We start from the raw sequence: 11,751 nt of genomic DNA, 5'->3' as shown, positions 1-11,751 counted from the left end.
TACAGAGATTCATCAGAGTTTAATAACCCTTTTTCTCTAAAGTTATCCAGAAAACAGGATGGAAATATTTGGGCTGTGTTAAGAATGAAGCCAGTGTGTCTGCAATGGCAAGCATGCCATTGGGCAACTGGAGGAACACACAAGAGGGGCCATCCGAACAAAATAATCCCACCATCAAACTCCTGAGAGGGAAAATTTAACAAGGGTACTTAATGTAGAGAAGATGCAAAGAGATGCTCTGGATAATCAAGGATGGCGGAGCCATGTTGGTACCCTAAGCGACTGTGTGGGAAGGATTGAGATTCAGACATGTTGTATATGTGGCTTGTATTCTGCACAGAAAAACTGAATGTGGAAAAATAGGCAGGAACTTGGAACTAAATTTAAAGAATCTAGACCACACAGTGCTCTGACTTACATTGACTTTAATCAAGCCATTCTAGATTCATACTGATGCAAGTGAAAGCAGAATCTGGCCCACTATCTCTTGGAATATATCATGGTTCCTTCTTCTCCCAACACTCAAAAGAAGTCCATACCAAAGACTAACAGTGATCATTATTCTGAAATTTAATTCCAATTTATAACATTTTCCAGAGACAAATTGCTCTCTAGATGTCCTTATTCTATTCTGTTACATTTGTATGACATTATGAATGATTTCTTACACTACTGTTAGATAAAAAATATGATCTGCTGCCACTCTTCTTTCCTACACAATGTCAATGGGGAATTAATTTAATTAATAATTAGTCACTCTCACTCCTTATTTAGCCTTGATCCTGCAGTTCTTATTCAGGCAAAACTTAACCTTCCAAAGTTTCTTTTAGTTATTGGACTAGATGGGGTTATGCCAGTTTACATTAGCTGAAGATTTGGCCCAGTGTATTTGGTTCTGAACAAGTGGCCAGGAAAAAGCATATATACAATCAGTTTACCATGAGTATATGATGGCTTTTTGTGTGATCTCCTTTATTCATCATTAAATAGAAGTATTTCTTATGTTAAAAAATGGATTCTTAATAATTATTCCAAAAGATCAAATGAAATTCCATCTGGATGGATTCCAAGTAGAAGCTGCAATCTGAATTACTTAACACTTCCCCTGCCCCCCCCCCCCCCGCCCCAACACACACACTAATAGTGCAATAGTTAAGAAAAATAAGTTTCTTTAGTTTCTTTAGAAAATACATTAAACCCAGAAAGCAGCAAGTTCATTCAGGGCCCCATTTTTCTTATATTTAAGACTCTTTAGTATGCTGCTTACTCACATCTCAGAAGGGTCTGACACAAAGCGCCTGATTCACCATTGCATTACTCCAGTTTATGCCAGCATGCTGCCATTTATTTCAATCAATTTAAACTGGTGAAAAAACTCTTCGGGATGGAGACTGATTCTTACTAAATGGTTTGTACAGCCCCTAGCACAATGAGGCCCCAACCTTCAATGGGGCATCTAGGTGCTATTTTATTATAAATAATTAACAACTGTAATAATGGTGAATCAGGCCCAACCAGTATTTTCTTTAATTATTAAAAAATTACCTAATTAGGGAACACAACCATAGAGTTAGAGATGGAAAAGTTTTATTAAATTATGAGGACTGTACTTTACAATATACGATTTTCCAGTCCTTAGTCTAGTCTAGTTTTCAATTTTTCTCAGGACAGAGCTTCCAGCACTCCCTTTGGAAAAATATTTCACAATCTACAGCTGACTCTGGGACAAAGTTTTTGCTGATGGTCAGCCTAAATTTTTCTTTTTGTAAATTGTCTATCATTATTCTCTGTTTACTATGCCGAAGAAGCCCATTCCCTCTTTGAGTTACATCCCCCTTTGTTATCACTTGGCCATCCTGAACAAATTTAGATTTTTTTTTTAAACAAAGGAAATCAGAATTGTTGACGGTACAAGTTATCAGATATACAAGATAAGAGAATGCAGCCTAGCTGAAGCAATATAAATGAGGAGTTCCATCTACTGAAATTATAAAAGTTACATGACTGAGTAGTTTTTAATTAGCTCATCCTATTTATCTAAGCTACATGTTTAATTCTTGTAATCTTTCTTTATAAGCAAATCCCTCCAGCCTCTTAATAATTTTTTCTGTTCTCCCCTCAATTCCCTTCTGTTTGCCCAAATATTTCTAACATAAAGAGGAGCCCAGACTGAATACAGAATTCCAGGTGTAGTTTCATCAGCATTACATAGGATCGATAGGAAAAAGGAGTTGGGGTGAATATGGTTAACTTACAGCAGAAAACACATTTCAACACACATTACAACAAAAACGTTTAAAATTATGTCAATGTCCTTAGCTCTCAAAACTAAGAGCTCAAAATCTATATTGTTCAGTTGTTGTAAAATAAAGACAAAGCCATTTCCAGTTAGGCAAAATTTGCCTGAATAATAATTAGGGAAAGAGAATATTTTAAGAATGATTTCAAAATATTTCCTTTATGATAAGAAAATGAATATCCAGTCTGAAAACACCATTTTGTCGCCCCCACTTTTCCCTTTAAGACTACCTTTCTCTTTGCTTGCCAGTATAGCAAAACTGTTGTGAATTTCATTACAAGGGTGCCCTATAACACCAGATGACAGGCATTCAGAACACTACATAAATGCCAGTAACACATGCGAATAAAAGTAAAGCCCAGCGTTTCAAAATGTGGCCCGTCTGTGCATCTTTGCTTACACATTTTTCTGCTTTATTACGTGAATGCTCATATAATAGAAATTTATATATATGAATCCCATGTGTTCACACGAGACATGAACTGAGTGCAAATGGGTTTTTCATGTGGAAATATTATCATTTGTATGTACAAGTGATAACACCAAAAAAAAAAAGAAAAGTTGCATTTTATAAGCCAAAGCTCCCACTGGCGTCAGTGCTGCAGGATCAGGCCCTCAGAAGTCACAGGCTGCTATTACAGAAAATGAATGATAGGTTGAGTCCCCTTTGAAAACTTAGCTGACATCATAAATTAAGTATTTGTTTTATTACCCTTCTGCCTTTAAAACTAAAGCTGATAATATTTTCCAAGAATAGGCATAGTATAGTAACATTAGTATGGAAAAAAATCACCTCCACTTTCTATGTTTTTTCTGTGAATTCCATATCAGCATAGCCCATACTCATTGATTAAGCTATGTTTCTCCCACTGGCTAGCTGCAAAACCAGAAATGTTATTATTTATGTGTATTGTGATAGTACCTAGTGGCCCCAATCATCGATCAGGGTAACACTATGCTAGACACCACACACAGAGCAAAAAAGACAGTCTCTGCCCTGACAAGCTTACAATCTATGTACAATACAGACACTTTGTATTTTAGAACACTGAAATAAAGAACAATAAACACAAGATTCTTAAAACTTTTTTCAGAAAGTTGATAGTATATTTAATCCAAATCAATTACAATGTAAAAACAAAATCTGTTCATTCTTTCTAAAGAGCTAATCTGATTGTACAAAATGAGAGTATGCACATTTATACACACACACATTATATAGTGTGTATATAAATATATATATATATACACACACACACAACACAGATTAAACAAGTTAAAAAAAAAAGCCTTCCAGTCTGTATACACATTTACTATTTAGATTCAGAAAAGCTAAACAGATGTTTAACCTCAGGATCTCACTTAAGTTCACAAAGACAGACGCTAGGAACGATTCTGATGTTCCTGTTCCATTCAGTCTTCAGTTTTTAGAGAGAGATGTACACTTGTGTATATATTATAACAGTATATAGAGAGATACGCACACACTCTCATTATGTATATATAATTTTTTGTCTTTAATGGAGAACTTGAACTGCAAACAGCCAAGTCAGAACTTAGATGGTTAACATTCACTTCTTGCTGTTTTATTGCATATTACTGTGCGCTCCTGAGCAGCAGGAGCAGATTCAAGCAATTACAATCAAGTCAGGGCACACGCCGTGGCTGAGCAACACGATCATGATGAGGATACTGATGAGGCACTTATCGAAAACCCCACATCATCCACACTCATCAGCCACAACATGTCACCCCAAATGAGGCATCAGCTGCCTTCAAAAGGCTCACTGCACACTGTTTACAGCGTTCTTTGGACCCACTTTTGATTTTGCGGTCAGGGCTTAGTTCAAACAGCAGCTGACTGGCAATGGCAAGTCTCAGGGTTCACTACAGCTCACTGCCTGGGATCAGTGTTTTTACACTGGGGCTGACCAAAGGAGAAAGAAGGTTCCAGTTCAATTCCTCTAAAACCCTGGTCCCGCTATCAGAATGGATTGTTAATTATACCAAAAATGTACACTGATGACTCTGAAATCAGGCTGGGAGCGGCGAGGGGAAAAGCAAAGAAACAAAGCCCGACACATTGTATAGTTTTCTATTTGCTCTTTTAAAGAATAGGTAATTGGCAATAGAAATTCAAATGTAAACACTCTGAGCCCAGATTCTAACTTACACTAAGGCCTCTTTACGCCACTTTGGCAGGATAAAGGTGCGGCAAAGTAATTTACCTTGTCCTAAGACACTGTTCGGTGAGGAGGTTGGATTAATTGCTAGAGTGGTGTAAAGGAACCTTAACGTAAATAAGAATCTGTCCCTTTGTCTCCAGCTACTAGTCCAGGAGAAATTTGGTCTAGATTCATATTATTTATTTCATAGCTCCACTTCACTTGTAGATCGGCAAGGAGGGAAGTATTTTTTCTATACCACTTTTCATCTGAGTATCTCAAGGTGCTTTACAAAAGTAACTGTCACAACACCCCCAATGAAATAGGTGCCATAATCATTCAGTATATCTATTTTACAGATGGGTAAACTGAGGAACAGAGACTTACCCAACCTCACAAGTCACTAAGATAGAAATAAAACCTGAGTCCTACTCCCAATCTACTGATTTAGTTATTAAAAACACACACACCCCTCTCTTTTTCAGCTTGCACGTAGGAATCTATAGTTGGATGTATATTTTACTATTTTAAGGCGCAAACCAGTTTTGTTTCCCCATTGTTTTTCACGTTTCAGAATGTAATAAACGTAAAACATCCTATGATATGTTGTAACAGCATATTTTTATTATGAACATTTTTAAACAGCGCATAAGGGACCCCATCTATGATTTCCTACATTTGTTATTATGCCTGAGTTTGTTTTCTGGCTGCTTTTAGCTATCACCTGTGTAATGGTAGGTTGGTAATATAGATATGTGGTGCCCCTTGTTTTTCTTCCTGCTCTGCATGTTTACTAAGCCTTAGTGTAATGATAGAGAACAAGTATTTTTCTAAAAGAGAGGCAGGAATGGTTGCAGTAGGAAAAAAAGATGAATCTACACTATCCATTTACAAATTTTATAATTAATTTACCAGAGCCATGGCTTTATTTCCCAGGAATAGCAAATATTCCACACAATTCTTTCAAGCAACAAATTTCCTCACTACAACTTATAAACAAGGAGAGGGTGGAAGGGAGGTGTGTGTGTGGGGGGGGGGGTGTATACATATTAAGATGGAATAGAATAAAGGTCCTAGAAGTTATGGGGCCAAAACAAAATTCAGATATTAATGCACAGCATCAGAAAGACACTAAACACTGTATGAATGGTTTTATTACCATGCTTCAATTTCCATCTAACACATCTTAGGTATCTGGGATATGAATAGAACAATAGACAGAACAGTGCCTTCTGGTAGCTATGTAGAAAAAGTGGAGGTTTGTGTATGCCCTTGTTTGTCTGAAGTGTATATGTGCGTTATCTGTTGTTGGGTCATCATCTAATGCTCTTTGTGATGCACATTCTAAATTAGGCAAAAGGGATGCATCTTTCAAATGCAGATCATGTTTGCACTGGAAGAGCGATGAGAACACTTGTCACTTTCAGAACATTTATGTGCTAGAAGTACTGTTAGCAGAAGAGCAGTTTAGATAAATTCAAGACTTTTTTTGCTGATCACAAACATTAAGCTTCACACCTGAAGCCCTCAACCTCCTGCTGTGCTCTAATCCTAGCACCATTCACCCCTTAGAGACTCAAAGCGCTGTGCCACGGCTCTCAAACATTTGATTGCCCTTCGTTTGAATGCCACCACCTGCAAAAATGCCTTTTTATTCCCTTTGAGCCTCTTGAGAAGGAAGTAAAAATGATAATTCATGACAAACATTAATTAATTGTTTACAAGAGGATCTTTTCTTTTTCTAACTTCTGTTCAGCAGACATGTTGAGCTGCAAGATTCCACTCTGGATGCCGGAGTTTGTCAAGAGGTCTGCATTGTTGTTTATCACTCAGGCATAGGATAGACTGCAGGTCATTGTTTCTTCAGTTCAAGTAGTCCTGTCTGGCTCTTGTTTGAAGAATGGAAGTGACATGCATGAGTTCCCCAATATAAAAGAACTACCGGTTCTAAGAAGGAACAGGGATTTTGCTTCTAATGCAGAGTAAATAACCATTTTTCACCACCTCTTGCGCCGTGTGATTTTTAAAAAGGTCAAGAGGTGCCATCACAGTATTTTAAAAGCTTCAAATTATGTTTCAATAATGTATCACTAAACTCACAGAAATCTTATCAGAATTTAAGAACCTACTGTGATTGTTTGAGTCCTCAAATTCACCATCACAGAAAGACGTTTCAAAAGGAATGCAGAGGCCTGTTGTTAAGATGACTAAGATTTTCTGAAAGTTTGGACACTGTCAGGCCTTCCCGCACAGGCAAAAAACATGAAAAAACACTGCAAATGAAATGCAGATTTGAGCTGAGCACTTAAACGTGCTAAAAGAAAATAGTGTTAATGGAGTTTTAAATAATCTGACCAAAGTATTCAAACTTGCATGAACAAAGTCATGCTCCTAAATCCATATTAAGGTATTTAAATAAAGCAGCGATTTTCAGAAAAGAAGAGCACCCACAAATCTCACTTAAATCAACAGAGCTATCAGGGCTCAATACCCTTAAAATCAGGGCACTTTTATTTAGATGCCTAACTTTGGGTGCCCAAGTTTGAACATTTTGGCCTATTCTTTTTGCAAGGAAATGATCCCATTAACTTCAAACCACATCAAAAGTGCAACAAAATTGTGAAGAGAGTGAAAGGTCTTACTTGTAGGAAGTGCACAGTAATAGAGCTCCATGAACAACTCAGGCTTCCAGATTCCAAATTAGGAGCCCTTAGATCACGACTGCAAGGCTAAAAATCAATTCTATATTTTCTGAGTTAATACTAAGGATTGCACTTAACAGACAGGGAGAATAATAAGGTATGCAGAAGGAGTAAAAGCAGTGCACAAAAAATTCAGGCCTTAGTCTTGGCGATGATCCAGCACAATGATGTATCAACCAGATTTTTTGGAGGGGGAGGGAGAAATCAATAACATCTGTGGTATAATGGTATTAATTAAAGAAGCTCTTCAGAAGAGCTCAAGATGAGAGGCTCGGCCTGAAATTCAGACAGCTGAAGCTTGATTATCAGGAAAGAATGCTTTTTTAGCTATGAGTGGATAGGCCAAAAGCTGCAATGTGTAGAAATGGGGAGAAAAATTGCTTTTTATTTTAACTTTCTTTAAGTAATCAATACATGGTTTTCACTTGCATTAGGAGCCTGTTCAGTTCCAAAGCCTGTTCCTATACTTCAAGATGAATTCAAGTCATTACGTTCTAAACCTGTAGGTTTAAAAACAACAACAAGGATATGCATTTTGGGTGCATATTCTTATTAATTCATAAAAAATAAAACTTCTCCATGTTTTCTTCTACACTGTCCCTTAAACATGCAATGCCACCCACGTTCAGTTTCCTCAAGCAATTACCATCTCCTTGTTTATGTCACTCCTCAAGATTTCTTTCTGGGGGGTTCCCACAATAGGTGAATCAAGTATTACTACCTGTAAAATAATTTATTTAATAAAATACTTTCACAGTTTAGTATATATTAGTCCCCGATATTGATAAATAAGTGAAAGCATTAGTCACTGTAATAATTGATCCCCTACATGAACTCTATGGGTTCAGGGTTTTTTTGTTTGTTTTGTTTTTCCTCAGTTTTTGCAAATAATGAACACTGAATTTTGTTATTTATATGCTATTTCCATCTTGTACATGAATGTATGTTTCATTTTATGTTTATATTTTACAGAAAAACAAAAAATTAAGTTTAAAAAAAATTCTAATTGAAGATGTCCATGGCACTTCTCCGTCCTTATCTTGTTCTGTCCGTATTGTTTGTCACCCACATCTAAAATTACATATTCATGGATTTTAAGGCCAGAAGGGACCATTATGATCATGTAGTTTGACCTCTTGCATAACAGGACAGAGAATTTCACCCAGTAATTCCTACCTCTTGCCCATATCTTGTGGATGAGCTACAGAATATCGTTTAGAAAGATATTGGATGCTGATTTATAGACTTCAAGTGATGGGAGAATATACCATAGCCCTTGATAAGTTGTTCTAATCATTAATTACCCTCACTGCAAAAATGTGTGCTGTGTTTCTAGTCTGAATTTATCTAGCTTCAGCTTCCAGCTATTGGATCCTGTTATGCTAATGTCTGCTAAATTAAAGAGCCCTCTACTATTAGAAAACTACTTCCCATGTAGGTACTTGTAGACTGATCAAGTCACCTCTTAACCTTTCCTTGAATAAACTGAATAGATGGAGCTTCTTTAGTTACTCACTGTAAGGCAGGTTTTCCAGACCTCCAATCATTCTTGGAGCTCTTTTGTGAATCTTTTCCAATTTCTCAACATTCTGTTTAAAGTGTGGGCACCAGAACTGGACAAGGTATTCCAGTAATGGTCACACTAATACCTGATCTCATTAATACATTGGTAATAACGCCTCCCAACTTTGACACAATATTCCTTGGTTTCTACAGCCAAAGATTTCATTTGGTCTCTTAAAGAACCACATTGCATTTGAATTCATCTAAGCTGTTTATCTCCCATAGCTCCAAGTCTATTTCTGAGTCACTGCTTTCCAAAATACAGTCCTCCAGCCTATAAATGTGACCTAATTCTTTATTTCCAGATTCACAGATAAGGCCAGAAAGGACCACTGTTATCATCTAGCCTGACCTGCTGTGTAACACAGACCATAGAACTTCCCCAACATTATTCCTAGAGCAGATCTTTTAAGAAGATCTTTTGAGATGGGGCAACCAGAATTGCGTGCAGCATTTAAGGTGTGGGTGTACCGTGGATTTGTACAGTAGCTTTATAATATTTTCTGTTTTATCTATCCCTTTCCTAATGGTTCCTAATATTAGCTTTTTTTGAATGCTGCTGTACACTGAGCAGATGTTTTCAGAGAACTCTTCACTATGACTCCATTAGCTCTTTCTTAAGTGGTAACAGCTAATATAGACCCCACCCCCATCATTTTGTATGTATAGATGGGATTATGTTTTCCAATATGTATTACTTTGCATTTATAAACATTGAATTTCGTCTGCCATTGTGTTGCCCAGTCACCCAGTTTTGTGAGAGCCTTTTGTAACTCTTTGCAGGCTGCTTTTGATGTAACTATTTTGAGTAGTTTTGTATCATCTGCAAATTTTTCTACCTCCCTTTTCCAGATCCTTTCTGAAGATATTGAACAGCTCTGGTCCCAGTACAGAGCCTTGGGGGACCCCACTATTTCTCTTTGCATTTTGAAAAGTGACCACTTATTCCTACCCTTTGTTTCCCATCTTTTAACCAGTTACTGATCCATGAGAGAACCTTCCCTCTTATCCCATGACTCTTTATTTTGCTTAAAAGTCTTTGATGAAGGATCTTGTCAAAGGCCTTCTGAAAGTCCATGTACACTAGATCCACTGGATCACCCATGTGCACATGCGTCTTGACAACCACAAAGAATTCTAGTAGATTGGTGAGGCATGATTTCAGTTTACAAGAGCCAGGTTGGCTCTTCCCGAGTATAGCGTGTTCATCTGTGTGTCTGATAATTCTGTTCTTTACTATAGTTTCAACCAATTTGCCTGGTACTTCAGTTAAGTTTACTTGCTCGTAATGGGCAGGATCACCTCTGGAGCCTTTTTTAAAAATTGGTGTCACATTAGCTATTCTCCAATCATTTAGTAGAGCAGCTGATTTAAATGAGAGGTTATATACCTCAGTTAGTATTTCTGCATTTTCATATACAAGTTCTTTCAGAACTCTTGGGTTGATACCATCTGGCCATAGTGAGTTACTACTATTAAATTTATCAGTTTGTTCCAAAACCTCTCTTATTGATATTTCCATCTGGGACAGTTGCTTAGATTTGTCACCTAAAAAGAATGGCTCAGATAGGGGAATCTCCTTCACTTCCTCTGCAGTAAAGATCAATGCAAAGAATTAATTTAGCTTCTCCACAATGGCCTGATCTTCCTTCAGTGCTCCTTTAGCATCTTGATCATCCAGTGGCCCCACTGATTAGAAAGAGAAAGCCTGCCAAAGTACTTAAAAAAATTTCTGTAAATTTGTGTCTTTTGCTAGTTGCTCTTCAAATTGTTTTTAGCCAAACTATACTTTTATACCTGACTTGCCAGAGTTTATGCTCTCTCTTTTCCCCAGTAGGAGATGACACTCAATTTTTAAAGAATGCCTTTTTGCCTTTAACCACTGCTTTTACTCTGGTGCTTAGCCATTGTAGGCATTTTTGGGGCTTCTTAGGAGGGGTTTTTTATTTGAGGTATACATTTAGTTTGAGCCTCTATTGCAGAGGTGGGCAAACTATGGCCCTTGGGCTACATCTGGCGCAGAGGACCCTCCTGCCTGGCCCTGAGCTCCTGACCTGGGAGGCTAGCCCCCGTCCCCTCCCCTGCTGTTTCCCCTCCCCCACAGCCTCACCTCACTGTGCCGCTGGCGCAATGCTCTGGGCAGCGAGGCTGTGAGCTCTTGCCGGGCAGCGCAGCTGCAGAGCCGTGGCCTGACCTGGTGCTCCATGCTGCGCGGTGGTGTGGGTGGCTCCAGCCGGGCAGCACGACTGCATGTCCTGGTGCTCTGGGTGGCGCTGTTGCGCCTCCAGCCACCAGTGCTCCAGGCAGCACGGTAAGGGGGCAGGGAGCAGGGGGGTTGGATAGAGGGCAGGGGAGTTGAGGGTGGTGGTCATGGGGCAGAGCTGTGGATAGGAGGCAGGGTGGTCAGAGGTTGAATGGGGGCAGAGGTACCGGGGGGCAGTCAGGGGCAGGGATTCTGGGAGCGGTCAGGGAGAAGGGGTGGTTGGATGGGGTAGGGGTTCCAGGCAGGCAGTCAGAAATGAGAGGAGAGGTTGGATGGGGAGGCAGGAGGCAGTCAGGGATGGGGGATCCGGGGGCGGCCAGGGAGGGGTGGATGGAGCAGGGGTCCTGGAGGGCCATCAGGAGACAGGGAACGGGGGCGAGAAGCAGGGGGGGGGATCAGATAGAGGGCGGGGCCTGGGACACACCTGGCTGTTTGGGGAGGCACAGCCTCCCCTAACCGGTCCGCCATACAATTTTGCAAACCAGATGTGGCCCTCAGGCCAAAAAGTTTGCCCACCCCTGCTCTATTGTGTCTTTAAGTAGTTTCCATGCAGATTGTAGGCGTTTCACTCTTATGACTGTTCCTTTTAGTTTCATTTCACTAGTTTCCTCATATTCAGGTAGTTCCCCTTTTTGAAGTTAATGCTACTGTGGTGGGTTTCTTTGGCATTCCCCCCCCTCCCCCCAGGATGTTACATTTAATTTCATTATGGTCTCTATTACCAAGCAGCTCATCTATATTCACCTCTTGGACTCGATC

The sequence above is a fragment of the Lepidochelys kempii genome, chromosome 6 (assembly GCF_965140265.1).
Source record: "Lepidochelys kempii isolate rLepKem1 chromosome 6, rLepKem1.hap2, whole genome shotgun sequence".
Taxonomy (NCBI): domain Eukaryota; kingdom Metazoa; phylum Chordata; order Testudines; family Cheloniidae; genus Lepidochelys; species Lepidochelys kempii.
The sequence above is the reverse complement of the archived record's forward strand: the minus strand, read 5'-3'. Positions refer to the sequence as shown.